The sequence below is a fragment of the Nyctereutes procyonoides genome, unplaced genomic scaffold, assembly GCF_905146905.1.
Source record: "Nyctereutes procyonoides isolate TBG_1078 unplaced genomic scaffold, NYPRO_anot_genome, whole genome shotgun sequence".
NCBI classification, from domain to species: domain Eukaryota; kingdom Metazoa; phylum Chordata; class Mammalia; order Carnivora; family Canidae; genus Nyctereutes; species Nyctereutes procyonoides.
In genome coordinates, this window is record NW_026575146.1 from 82,208,210 (window position 1) to 82,221,011 (window position 12,802).

The 12,802-nt window shown below is 39.7% G+C and overlaps 1 protein-coding gene and 1 long non-coding RNA gene across 3 annotated transcripts in view; one reads left to right on the forward strand and one right to left on the reverse strand.

The window, feature by feature from the left end:
• The window catches only part of ZNF260 (zinc finger protein 260), a 112,952-nt gene that overhangs the window by 9,351 nt on the left and 90,799 nt on the right, over nt 1-12,802 (reverse strand). Inside the window, exons 1-2 of one of the 2 annotated variants that reach the window (XM_055310701.1) lie at nt 12,312-12,423; nt 9,024-9,230 (exon numbers count right to left, since the gene is read on the reverse strand). The exons of the other annotated variant lie outside the window; for it this stretch is intronic. The gene's annotated coding sequence lies outside the window, so the exon portion shown is untranslated. Of the gene's footprint in view, nt 1-9,023; nt 9,231-12,311; nt 12,424-12,802 lie in introns of those variants that run through there. 2 annotated transcript variants of the gene reach the window in all.
• Nucleotides 12,503-12,802, forward strand: part of LOC129500368 (uncharacterized) — a 65,606-nt gene continuing 65,306 nt past the window's right edge. The window contains exon 1 of the long non-coding RNA XR_008662540.1: nt 12,503-12,568. This is a non-coding gene — a long non-coding RNA (uncharacterized LOC129500368). The remainder of the gene's footprint in view (nt 12,569-12,802) is intronic.

The following is a 12,802-nucleotide window of genomic DNA, read 5'->3' on the forward strand; positions in this document are numbered from 1 at the left end:
CTCATTTTCTTTCCTTAAAAAAAAAAAAAAAAGACTTTATTTTTTAAGTAATATCTACACCCAACATGGGCCTCAAATTTACAATCCCAAGATCAAAGTCATATGGCCTACCAACTGAGCCAGCCAGGTGCCCCTCCTCATTTCCTTATGCAAGAACTGACTCTAGTAATATGCTCTCACCCATATCAATGCTATAATACATAATTAGAAAACAAAAGCCCTCTATCTTCACTGCATGCCATATGCAAAAATTCACTCAAAATGAATAAAAAGCCTTAACATAAGTATTAAAACTATTAATATAAAAAGAGAAAATGGTAGACTTCACCAAAATTAAAAATGAATGCCCTTCAAAAACACAGTTAACAAAAAGAAAAGTCAAACTGGTAGAAACTGATAAAAGGCTCATATCCAAAATATATTGAATTCCTAAAACTAAAAAAGATAAACCATCTAGTTTTTAGAATGGGTAAAAGACTAGAATAGACATTTCACAAAATCAGATATGTGAATGGCCAATAAGTACATTAGATGTTCATTTTAACTAGTGATCAGAAATGCATATTAAAACCCTAATGAGGGGATCCCTGGGTGGCTCAGCGGTTTGGTGCCTGCCTTTGGCCCAGGATGTGATCCTGGAGTCCCGGGATCAAGTCCCACATCAGGCTCCCTGCATGGAGCCTGCTTCTCCTCCCTCTGCCTATGTCTCTCTTTCTCTCTGTGTATCTCATGAATAAATAAATAAAATCTTTAAAAATAAAATAAAATAAAATAAAATAAAACCCTAATGAGATACATTACACATCCACTAAAATGGCTAAAGGTAAAGCAACTTTCAATCCAAGTATGAGAATATGAAGCAAGTATAACTCTCAATGGGAACAGTAGGTGGGAATGAGAAGTGGTTTAACTACTTTGGAACACAATCAGAGTATTTTATAAAGTTAAATATACACTTATCTATGCAGCAACCCCACTCCTAGGCATTTATTCAAGAAAAATGAGTATGTTCACACAAAGACTTTGTATATGAATGTTCATAATAGCATTATTCAAAATAGCCCAAAATAGAAATAATCTAAATGTCTACTGACTGGTGAAAAGACAAATTATATATGATAATAATCAATAAAAATGTATGAAATAACATACATAATATGAATTCAAAAAATGTAAAACTAAGTCAAAGAAATTAATGCTAAAGATTATACAGTATATGATCACATTTATATGAAATTCTAGAAAGAGCAAGCTATAATAACATAAAGTCAATTAGTTATCACCAGGGATGGGGGAGGGGTATGGTTCAACTGCAAAAGGGCAGAACTGTTGATGAATCTATTCTGTATGTTTGTTTTGGTTTAGGTTTTATGACTATACAAATACCAAATTTATCAAATAATATATTTAAAGGGGGTGACTTTATTTAATGTAAAATATACCTTAATAAAGCTGAAAATGTAAATACACACCTGAAGGTCTACAACAATCACTAATTATTTAATAATCATCTTGTACATTATGCTCAAGACTGCAGATACGAAGGATAAAATACTGGCCTTTCTCTCAATGAGCTTCAATGTATGTCCTAAACATGAAGTGAAAAACAGAAATATAAGAGAGTGCATACCTAGGACCAAGTTGCTCTGGAAGCTATAATATGGTATAGGAGTAGAATGATTAGAGAAACTGGGCTAAAAGTGATGAGACATTTTATTAAAAATGAAGCTCAAGGATTAACAATGGATAGATCTTTGACAGATGGGTCACTGCACAATCAAATTCAAAGACACAAATAATTCCGTATATATGAAGGGGGGAGGTAAGAAAGGTACAGCCAATCCTATTTAAAACTGGAATAATTATTGTAATCACCAACTGTGTGGTAGAGAGATGAGGGAGACTAAAAACATACTAATGTATAAGATATACATCATTCCTTTTTTTTTTTTAATTTTTATTTATTTATGATAGTCACAGAGAGAGAGAGAGAGGCAGAGACACAGGCAGAGGGAGAAGCAGGCTCCATGCACCGGGAGCCCGACGTGGGATTCGATCCCGGGTCTCCAGGATCACGCCCTGGGCCAAAGGCAGGCGCCAAACCGCTGCGCCACCCAGGGATCCCAGATAAAATACTTTATCTAAAAAAAAATTACAACAGAAAAACAGAATTTGTTGCTTTAAATTTCAAAATGTACTGGCTTCAACAAAAATATTAAAGAGAAAATTAAATTGCAGAATATTCAGAAAAATTCAGAAAAAGTATATATCAGATCCCACAGAACACATTTGAAAAATGCCTGGATAGGTTTTATTTTTTTTTAAGATTTTATTTATTTATACATGAGAGACACACAGAGAGAGAGAGAGAGGCAGAGACATAGGCAGTGGGAGGAAAAGCAGGCTCTATGCAGGGAGCCTGATGTGGGACTCGATCCCGGGACCTCGGGACCATACCCTGAGCCAAAGGCAAACAGATGCTCAACCACTGAGCCACCCAGGCATCCCCTGGATAGCTTTTAATATAAATGTTTACACTACTTTAAAAAGAAATAACATAATAAACTAAGCATTCAAACTAAGAAATTACAGTAAGTAAATATAAGAAAAACAGAAAAATTGGGGCCCCTAGGAGGCTCAGTTAAGTGTCTGACTCTTGATTTCAGCCTAGTATATGATCTTTGGGCTATGAGATTGAGCCTTGGATTGGGCTCTGTGCCCAGCAAGGAGCCTGCTTGGGATTCTCTCCCTCTCCTTCTGCCCCTCCCCACCACATGCTCTCTTTCTCTCTCTCTCTCTAAAAAAGTAAATAATAAAAACAAAAATAAAAATTATTAAAGATAAGAAAATTAATTACTGGGGACACCTGGGTGGCTCCGTGGTTGAGCATCAGCCTTCGGTGCAGGGTGTGGTCCGGGAATTAAGGATCAAGTCCCATATGGGGTTCCCTGCAGGGAGCCTGCTTCTCCCTCTGCTTGTGTCTGTGCCTCTCTCTCTGTGTCTCTCATGAAAAAAAAAGTAAATCTTAAAAAAAAAAAAGAAAAATTAATTATTACAAGTGGCAAAACAGAAGTAATAATAAATTCATAAGTTGATTCTTAGGGAAAAAGTAAAGAGAAATAAGAGCAAAATTACAAAAATAAAAAATGATTATTTGGAAATAATCATAAATAGAAAAGGACTATAGATTATTTGCTCAACTCTATGCAAATAAAATTGAAAACCAAATATGAATACTGAGACCAGGGGTGCTTGGGTAGCTAAGCTAGTTAAGAGTCTGCCTTTGGCTCAGGTCATGGTCTCAGAGTTCTGGGATCAAGCCTTGCATTGGGCTCCCTGCTCAGTGGGAAGTCTGCTTCTCCCTCTGTCTCTCAAATAAATAAAAAATCTTGGGGGAAAAAAAGAAAACTGAGACCAGAAAACACGGAAATCCTAAACCGACAAGTAGACATGAAAAAAAATATAGATAATTGTTAAACTATTTTATTACCCTAAAGCCCAAGGCATAGATGGCTCAACATGTGGATTTTATAAAACTTATACAAATTACAGTAATAGCATTTATTTAAAGATTTCCAATTCTTAAATTTATTACATTTGCAAAAGCATGATGGAGAACAGATCAGGATTAGCCCATTATAGCCCCACGGGGTAAACAACCCCCGCTGAGCCCGGCAGCAGGCAGGGGCAGAGCAGCTCCCCCAAGTGCTAACACCTGAGAATCAGCACAGCAGGCCCCTCCCCCAGAAGACCAGCTGGACGGACCAGTGATACTCCCCCGTGTTCCAATACAACTTGTTTTTGGCCACTCTGCACTGAGCAAAATGACTAGAAGGAAAACCTCACCTCAAAAGAAAGAATCAGAAACAGCCCTCTCTCCCACAGAGTTACAAAATCTGGATTACACTTCAATGTCAGAAAGCCAATTCAGAAGCACTATTCTACAGCTACTGGTGGCTCTAGAAAAAAGCATTAAAGACTCACGAGACTTCCTGACTGCAGAATTTAGATCCAATCAGGCAGAAATTAAAAATCAATTGAATGAGATGCAATCCAAACTAGAAGTCCTAACGACGAGGGTTAACGAGGTGGAAGAACGAGTGAGTGACATAGAAGACAAGTTAATGGCAAAGAGGGAAACTGAGGAAAAAAGAGACAATCAATTAAGGGACCATGAAGACAGATTAAGGCAAATAAATGACAGTCTAAGGAAGAAAAACCTACGTTTAATTGGGGTTCCCGAGGGCGCCGAAAGGGCCAGAGGGCCAGAATATGTATTTGAACAAATCCTAGCTGAAAACTTTCCCAATCTGGGAAGGGAAACAGGCATTCAGATCCAGGAAATAGAGAGATCCCCCCCTAAAATCAATAAAAACCGTTCAACACCTCAACATTTAATAGTGAAGCTTGCAAATTCCAAAGATAAAGAGAAGATCCTTAAAGCAGCAAGAGACAAGAAGTCCTTGACTTTCATGGGGAGGAATATTAGGGTAACAGCAGACCTCTCCACAGAGACCTGGCAGGCCAGAAAGGGCTGGCAGGATATATTCAGGGTCCTAAATGAGAAGAACATGCAACCAAGAATACTTTATCCAGCAAGGCTCTCATTCAAAATGGAAGGAGAGATAAAGAGCTTCCAAGACAGGCAGGAACTGAAAGAATATGTGACCTCCAAACCAGCTCTGCAAGAAATTTTAAGGGGGACTCTTAAAGCTCCCCTTTAAGAAGAAGTTCAGTGGAACAATCCACAAAAACAAGGACTAAATAGATATGAGGACACTAAACTCATATCTGTCAATAGTAACTCTGAACGTGAATGGGCTTAATGACCCCATCAAAAGGCACAGGGTTTCAGACTGGATAAAAAAGCAGGACCCATCTATTTGCTGTCTACAAGAGACTCATTTTAGACAGAAGGACACCTACAACCTGAAAATAAAAGGTTGGAGAACCATTTACCATTCAAATGGTTCTCAAAATATACCCTAAAAACTATAGAACACTTCTGAAAGAAATTGAGGAAGACACAAAGAGATGGAAAAATATTCCATGCTCATGGATTGGCAGAATTAATATTGTGAAAATGTCAATGTTACCCAGGGCAATTTACACGTTTAATGCAATCCCTATCAAAATACCACGGACTTTCTTCAGAGACTTAGAACAAATTATTTTAAGATTTGTGTGGAATCAGAAAAGACCCCAAACAGCCAGGGGAATTTTAAAAAAGAAAACCATATCTGGGGGCATCACAATGCCATATTTCAGGTTGTACTACAAAGCTGTGTTCATCAAGACAGTGTGGTACTGGCACAAAAACAGACATATAGATCAATGGAACAGAACAGAGAACCCAGAAGTGGACCCTGAACTTTATGGTCAACTAATATACGATAAAGGAGGAAAGACGATCCACTGGAAGAAAGACACTCTCTTCAATAAATGGTGCTGGGAAAATTGGACATCCACATGCAGAAGAATGAAACTGGACCACTCTCTTGCACCATACACAAAGATAAACTCAAAATAGATGAAAGATCTAAATGTGAGACAAGATTCCATCAAAATCCCAGAGGAGAACTCAGGCAACACCCTTTTTGAACTTGGCCACAGTAACCGGAGAAGGACAAACAGTGTATGTTCTCATTCATTTGGGGAATATGAATAATAGTGAAAGGGAATATAAGGGAAGGGAGAAGAAATGTGTGAGGAATATCAGAAAGGGAGACAGAACATAAAGACTTCTAACTCTGGGAAATGAACTAGGGGTGGTGGAGGGGGAGGAGGGCGGGGGGTGGGGGTGAATGGGTGACGGGCACTGAGGGGTACACTTGACGGGATGAGCACTGGGTGTTATTCTGTATGTTGGTAAATTGAACACCAATAAAAATTAATTTATAAAATTAAAAAAAAAAGGATTAGCCCATTATATTACTAGTAAAAAAAAACAGAAATGACATCTCCTTGGTAACTAAAATTCCTTGTAGTTTTATAGGTATGACATCAACATACTTCATACGTTATTTATCAGAATTGAATTTTTCATAGTGTAAAATTTTTTTGAAAGGTTTATTGATTTTAGAGAGTGAGACAGGGAGAGAGTGAGGGAGAGAGAGAGGAGGGGGGAGGAGGAAAGAGAATCTCAAGCAGACTCTTCACTGATTGTGGAGCCCACCAACACAGGGTTCAAACTTACTGCCATGAGATCATGAGCTGAGTCAAAATCAAGAGATGCTTAATTGACTGAGCCACCCAGGTGCCCCTCATACTATAAAATTCTAAACAGAACTAGGCAACACCATCTGAAAATCAGGCAAAATGGTTCTTCAATAGCATTTACCTTGTGATTTAAAAAATATTTTCAAAATAGAAATCAAGATAGTCTAATGTGAAGCAAACTACTTTTGTGCTATAATGCCTGACCTGAGGAGTTGCAGCAGAGATCCTATGGTCTATAAAGCCTTATATATTTATTATTGGGACCTTTACAGAAAAAGTTTATTGACCTCTTGCCCTACAGTGGTGATTTCTCTCTCCTCTGCCAGGCTGGATCCAGTTTCAACCACAACTGAATGATAAACAGACAATCTGGAAGAAATCTGGAAGCTTAAAGGACCACAAAGACCAAAGCAACCATACAAATCAATACACTATTCACTATTCAATACATTACTGGTATGTGACCAAGAAATCAATTCCTATATTCCTTAAAGCAGTACATTTTAGGGTTTATTATAATCACTTAGCTTTACCATGATAAACTTTTTAGTTCTGTCTCATGCTTTACAACATTATGTATCTGCAGATGCCTACTCAACTCAGGCATTGTAGAAAGAAAGTAGTCACAAACAATAAGAGAATGAATGGACAAGATGTACTAAATGTGGCCATGTTTCAGTAACTCTTCATAAAAACACATAGTAGGTTTTAGTTTGCTAAGCCCTGTTCTAACAGGTCACTATTTCCACAGAATATAGTTAAGAGCTTCCTTGACATTTGTGCACTCTGATATTAATATTTTGAAAATATTTTTTTAAAGATCTTATTTATTTATTCATGAGAGACACACAGAGAGAAGCAGAGACCTAGGCAGAGGGAGAAGCAGGCTCCCTAGTGGGAGCCCAATGCAAGACTCGATCCCAGGACCCTGGGATCACGCCCTGAGCTGAACCACTGAGCCACCTAGCCATCCCATATTTTGAAAATATTTAATCACTAGCCTGGACCTCTTTCCCCAACTGATTCACATATCCACTTGCTACTCAAAATCTATACTTGGATGTCTAATAGGGTCTAATCTTCCCTGCCCCAAACTCTTGTTCTCCCAAATGAATTCCTCCCAAATTCTTCTCATCTTGTTAAATAGCCACCTCATTTTCACAATTCCTCAAGCCTTGAACAACTGTCTCTTAGATCATACACCTGCTACATCTCCACATCCTGTTAGCTTTAATTTCAAAACACTGTCAACATCGGGCCATTTCTCATAATCCTCAAGGCGTAAGCCACATCATGTCTTGCCTAGATCATTTAACAGGCTCCCCAGTGTTCTTCCTACTTTTGCCTTTGCCACTTTATAGCCCCTCTCAACACAGCAACAGCTGTGTATTCTTGTCACAGTCAAATCATGTCACTGTTCTGTTTGAAAGCCTCCTTGTATACCCTATAAAGATTTAGAAGAATACACAGTTACTAGTGACTGCTTCTGGGGAACAGATATGGAGAAGTGAGGGCCAGGATTTAGAAGACATACGCATTGTTTTACTTTTCTTTTTTTTTAAAAGATTTTATTTATTCATTAATGAGAGACACAGAGAGAGAGAACGGGAGAGACACAGGCAGAGGGAGAAGCAGGCTTCATGCAGGGAGCCTGACGTGGAACTCGATCCTGGATCTCCAGGATCACGCCCTGCACTGAAGGTGGTGCTAAACCACTGAGCCACCCGGGCTGCCCATTGTTTTACTTTTCTATTAAGTATGTGTACTGGATTTTTAAAAAAGTAGTATTATTTCTTTTTAAAAGTAACAGAGAGGTGAACATGTAGGAAATCAGGACTAATTTCCAAGCCAGCCATATTGTTAAAAAACAAGAGGGGAGAGAAATGTTGTGCTATGATAGTTTGAGGTAGGAAGAAAATAAGAAATGAGGATAAAGGGGTAAAACTCAACTCTGAGACATATAACGATGGAAGTGGGGAGAAATGAGAGAAAGTTAAATTTTATATGAAAGAAAATTTTTAAGAGAGATAAAGAGTACAATCGGGGGATGGGAGGGGCAGAGGGAGAGCCAAGCAGGCTTCATGCCCAGTATGGAGTACAATGTGGGTCCAGTCCCATGACCCTGAGATCATGACCTGAGCTGAAATCATGAGTTGGATGCTTAACTGACTGAGCTACCCAGGCGCCCCTAGAAAATTCAATTTTAAAGAAAAAAATCTATATGCTAAGATTTGAAAGATTACAGATTTTGTAATCCTTGGCAAGATAACAACTAGGGGAAAGTGAAAAATGGAGAATGTTAGTGAAAGGGAGAACACAACATGTAGGTTGTAAAATTTATCAAACTGAGGCTGCAAATGAAGAGGCTGGCATCCAGAATAGAGGTTGGAAGGACAACCAGACACCCAGAATCTGAGAAAAAAACCAGCACTGATCAAGCAAGAGTTATCTGGAAATGCTATTTAAGTATCTATAGAATTTCCAGCAACTGTTACTCCAAAAGAAAAGGGCTGGTAAGAAAACGGCCTCAAAAAATTTTTCAGAGGGCAGCCCCGGCGGCCGAACAGTTTAGTGCCGCCTTTAGCCCAGGGCATGATCCTGAAGACCCGGGATCGAGTCCCACATCAGGCTCCCTGCATGGAGCCTGCTTCTCCCTCTGCCTGTTCCTCTGCTTCCCTCTCTCTCTGTGTCTCTCATGAATAAATAAAATCTCCAAAAAAAATTTTTTTTTCCAGAGGTTGCAGGTTGAGTAATTGTAACAAGCCCTTATCCCACTGATACCTGCTAGGTTCTTTCTTGCTCACCTGAAGAGCACCTCCTTTACAGTTCTCTCTCCATTGCTCTTCTTGTTTAAACCGGTACCCTTACACTTCTAAATAGTGACACAGGATTTGGACATTACTGTTGAGGGTCAAAGCAGCATCCTATAATTCAGGTTGAAGCCACAGGACTCTTGGAGGTTTTGAAGGATAAGGCAAGTGCAGTTCCTGTAGATGCACAAGGAAGCTGGCCTGTGAAAAAAGAACAAAGTAATGATGACCCTTTGGCTTAGAAGCTGGAGCACATGCATACATGTGATCACATGGAAAAAAAAAGTATTTATATTTTGCATCCCAGGCCAAACCCATTATGCCATTTAAAGGTCCATACATTTCAGAAATGGGAAATATTCTTTTCAGAATTTAGGTGATACAGAGAAATTACATGAGACCAAGCTGTCAGAGTTCTACAGATTCACAACCTGAACTGGTACCTCTGAGGAAGTGTCACCTGTGGCCTTGCTCCTGATTGAACAGTCACAGTTTTGAATATCATTTTCCCCCATAAAATCATTTTTCTTATAAATCTGAAGTCACCAACTTTAAATGATATGGATAAAATGTAAAGGATGTTGTTCCATGTATTTTTCATGGTTAGAGTTCTTAAAATTTTTTAGCAGCTTAGTATTTTACCTAGGTTATGTTACTCTAGGAGAAATTAAGCATTGTAAGTACCCTATAATTTTATTGTCATTCATTGATTCAACAAATATACATATTTATCATTTATTATGTGTAACTAAGAAATCTGGCCCTCCCAATTTGTAATGGGGTGTGACAGATAAGAGTCAAACTCAAAAGCTCTTCCCTTGGTCAGTTATAAGAGGCTTCGAATCTGGCTAGACAGTGTTATGAACTGACAAAACAGGTAGTACAAAGTGGAAACGGATGAAGGCAAACCACAAGAGGCAGGAGTTATCAGTAATAACATTTTGTGCATAGAGTTTGAAGTTCCTGAGCAACCTCAAGGTGGAGCTGTCCATTAGGCAATCGGATATATAAATAAGTAGTTCAGGACATGTCTCAAATAGGAATGGACATTTGTTAGTTACCTGTTGGTGAAGCTATAGCAGTCAAATTTTGTTCTTAGAGGTAAAAAAAAAATATATATATATATATATATATATATATATGATCAAGGTGAGAAACTTAGGAATAGTAGTAGTTAAGGGACAAACAGAAACATAAATTACTAGTGGAGCTTTTTTTTTGGAGGCGGGGTGGTTATTCCTTGGTGTTGATTGGAATTATACAAATGACAGTAATATAATGGAAGTCAAGTAAACATTCAAATGAGGCAGCGAGGGGCACCTGGATGGCCAAGTTGGTGAAGAATCTGCCTTTGGCTCAGGTTATAAAGTCCTGGGATCAAGCCCAGCATCAGGTACCCTGGTCAGTGGAGATTCTGCTTCTCCTTCTCCCTCTACCCCTCCCCCCACTTGTGCTTGTGTGTGGTCACTTTCTGTCAAATAAAATCGTAAAAAAAGTGAGAGAAAGTGATAAATATCTGAAAAATAATGGAGTGAACATAGAAATCTAATTCTTCCATCCTAGTTAAAAATGGAAAAAAACAAAACAAGCAAAACTGTGATTCTTACCCCTGCCCTAGCTATTGCATCTCCCTTCTCTGACAACCTTTATTTTCTGTGTAAACTTCAAAAGCTTCTTTATGTACCTTCGAATATACATTCTTATTCCCACTTAAGATATGACGTATATTTACATTTGTTCAAGTTTTCTTTTGGTCTTTTGTTAACATTGAAGAATCATTTTTTTAAAAGGTTTTTTTTTTTTTTTAATTTATTCATGAGAGACAGAGAGGCGCAGAGACACGGGCAGAGGGAGAAGCAGGCTCCATGCAGGGAGCCTGACGTGAGACTCGATCCTGGGTCTCCAGGATCACACCCCAGGCTGAAGGCAGCGCTAAACCGCTGAGCCACCCGGGCTGCCCTAACACTGAAGAATAATTTTTTTTTAAATTTTTATTTATTTTATTTTATTTTTTATTTATGATAGTCACACACAGATAGAGAGAGAGAGGCAAAGACACAGGCAGAGGGAGAAGCAGGCTCCATGCACCGAGAGCCCGATGTGGGATTCGATCCCGGGTCTCCAGGATCGCGCCCTGGGCCAAAGGCAGGCGCCAAACCGCTGCGCCACCCAGGGATCCCAAGAATAATTTTCATATAGACTTTATACATTTCTTGTTTATCCCTAGGTGTCTTGTCTGATTTTTCGCTATTATAAATAAAGTACCATCTTCATAACTATTACTGATACTTTTTGTATATATCAAAGCTATTATTTGCATATATGAATTTTTGTACCGTGGTACCTTTTCATTTTATTGAAAAATGTTTGGTGTGATAGAATACTGGAAGCATGCGTCAATAAATATAGATAGAAGAAAATTTGTTTCCCTACATTTACAAAGGCCATTTGGTCTGGGGAAAATCTGGTCAAATTACGAGTCACTGCCACGTCACTCAGAAACAAGGGAATCTTAAATCTGTTACTTGATATCTCTGCACCAAAGACAGGGCATCTTTCACAATTCTGTGCTGTCTACAGTAGTGGAGACTAGCTCTTAAAGCTCCTCCTTAGTCCAGGGCCTCTCAAAGCTGCCTCACCAAAGTTCCTCCAAAGAATTAAGAAAAGTCAGTACACCGGGGGTAGGGCGGGGGGGGGGGTGTCCTAGATGTCCAAAAACAAGTTTTTCGGAAATACATCTAAAAAATGGTTAATCCTGATTTTGTTTTCTATTCTACAATGACTCTGCCTTTATATAAAATTCGTTTTAAAAATTATCTCTGAAAAAAAATAAAATAAAAATTATCTCTGGATGTCTTAGCCATTTTCCTTTCAGAAAAACGGATACTCCACAAAGATGCATCTTTATTATCATTATTTTGGAAACGAGAAAAGTGAGGTTGAGGTTACTACCCCTCAAAGCTCACAATGCCATCCATCCTCACAAACTTGGAACCATACAATTCTCACCCAAGTTGGACCTCCTAACACCCCTCTCACACCGTCCGTCGCCCACCCGCGAACCCGCCCGCGAACCCGCCCGTTTCCTCTTTTACCCCTGCCCCCATCCACACAGGCTTTGAACACTCCACGTCACAGAAAGCGATTCTTCCCCTTCAGCCTCCCCAGCCCTGTCGCAGGCTCTAAGAATCCTCCCCTGCAGCCTCCCTGACCGGATCCGGAGCCCAGAAACCCAGGTCCCACGCCCAGATCTGCGCCTTGCAAGGCAGAAACCACACTCACCGGCAAACAAAGACGACTATGGCGAGCCAGAAAGTCTGCGCCTGCGCACTCCGTGGGCTGGCTGGCTCTCCCAGAGGTCTCCTGGGCTCTGCCAAGCCGGGCTCAGTACTGGACCGAATCTGTTGATATTGGCAGGTCTCCCACTTTTCTGACTGCGGACTACATTTCCCATAATTTTCAGTAGTTCGAGTCCGCTTTTAGCGTTTTCTTAACTGCGCCAGAGTTTGTGGGACTGTCGGCCTGGTAGGGGGAGGAGTGTAAGTACACCGAGTCTCACGACTCCGTTTAATACTCTACCTGTGTTAACTCTACCTTTGGGAGAGGGCAGTGGTGTGCCTTGGGTTATAATAAACTCAGTTCAAGCACGCCGGGATTACTCCTTAGTAGGAGCCAGGGTATAAGGCTCCCTACCGATGGAGAGCCGAAACATTTCGGGGCGCAGTTCTGTCTCAGGGTGGGCGAGGATGGAGGTCTCTGGCGAGGCTCACGCC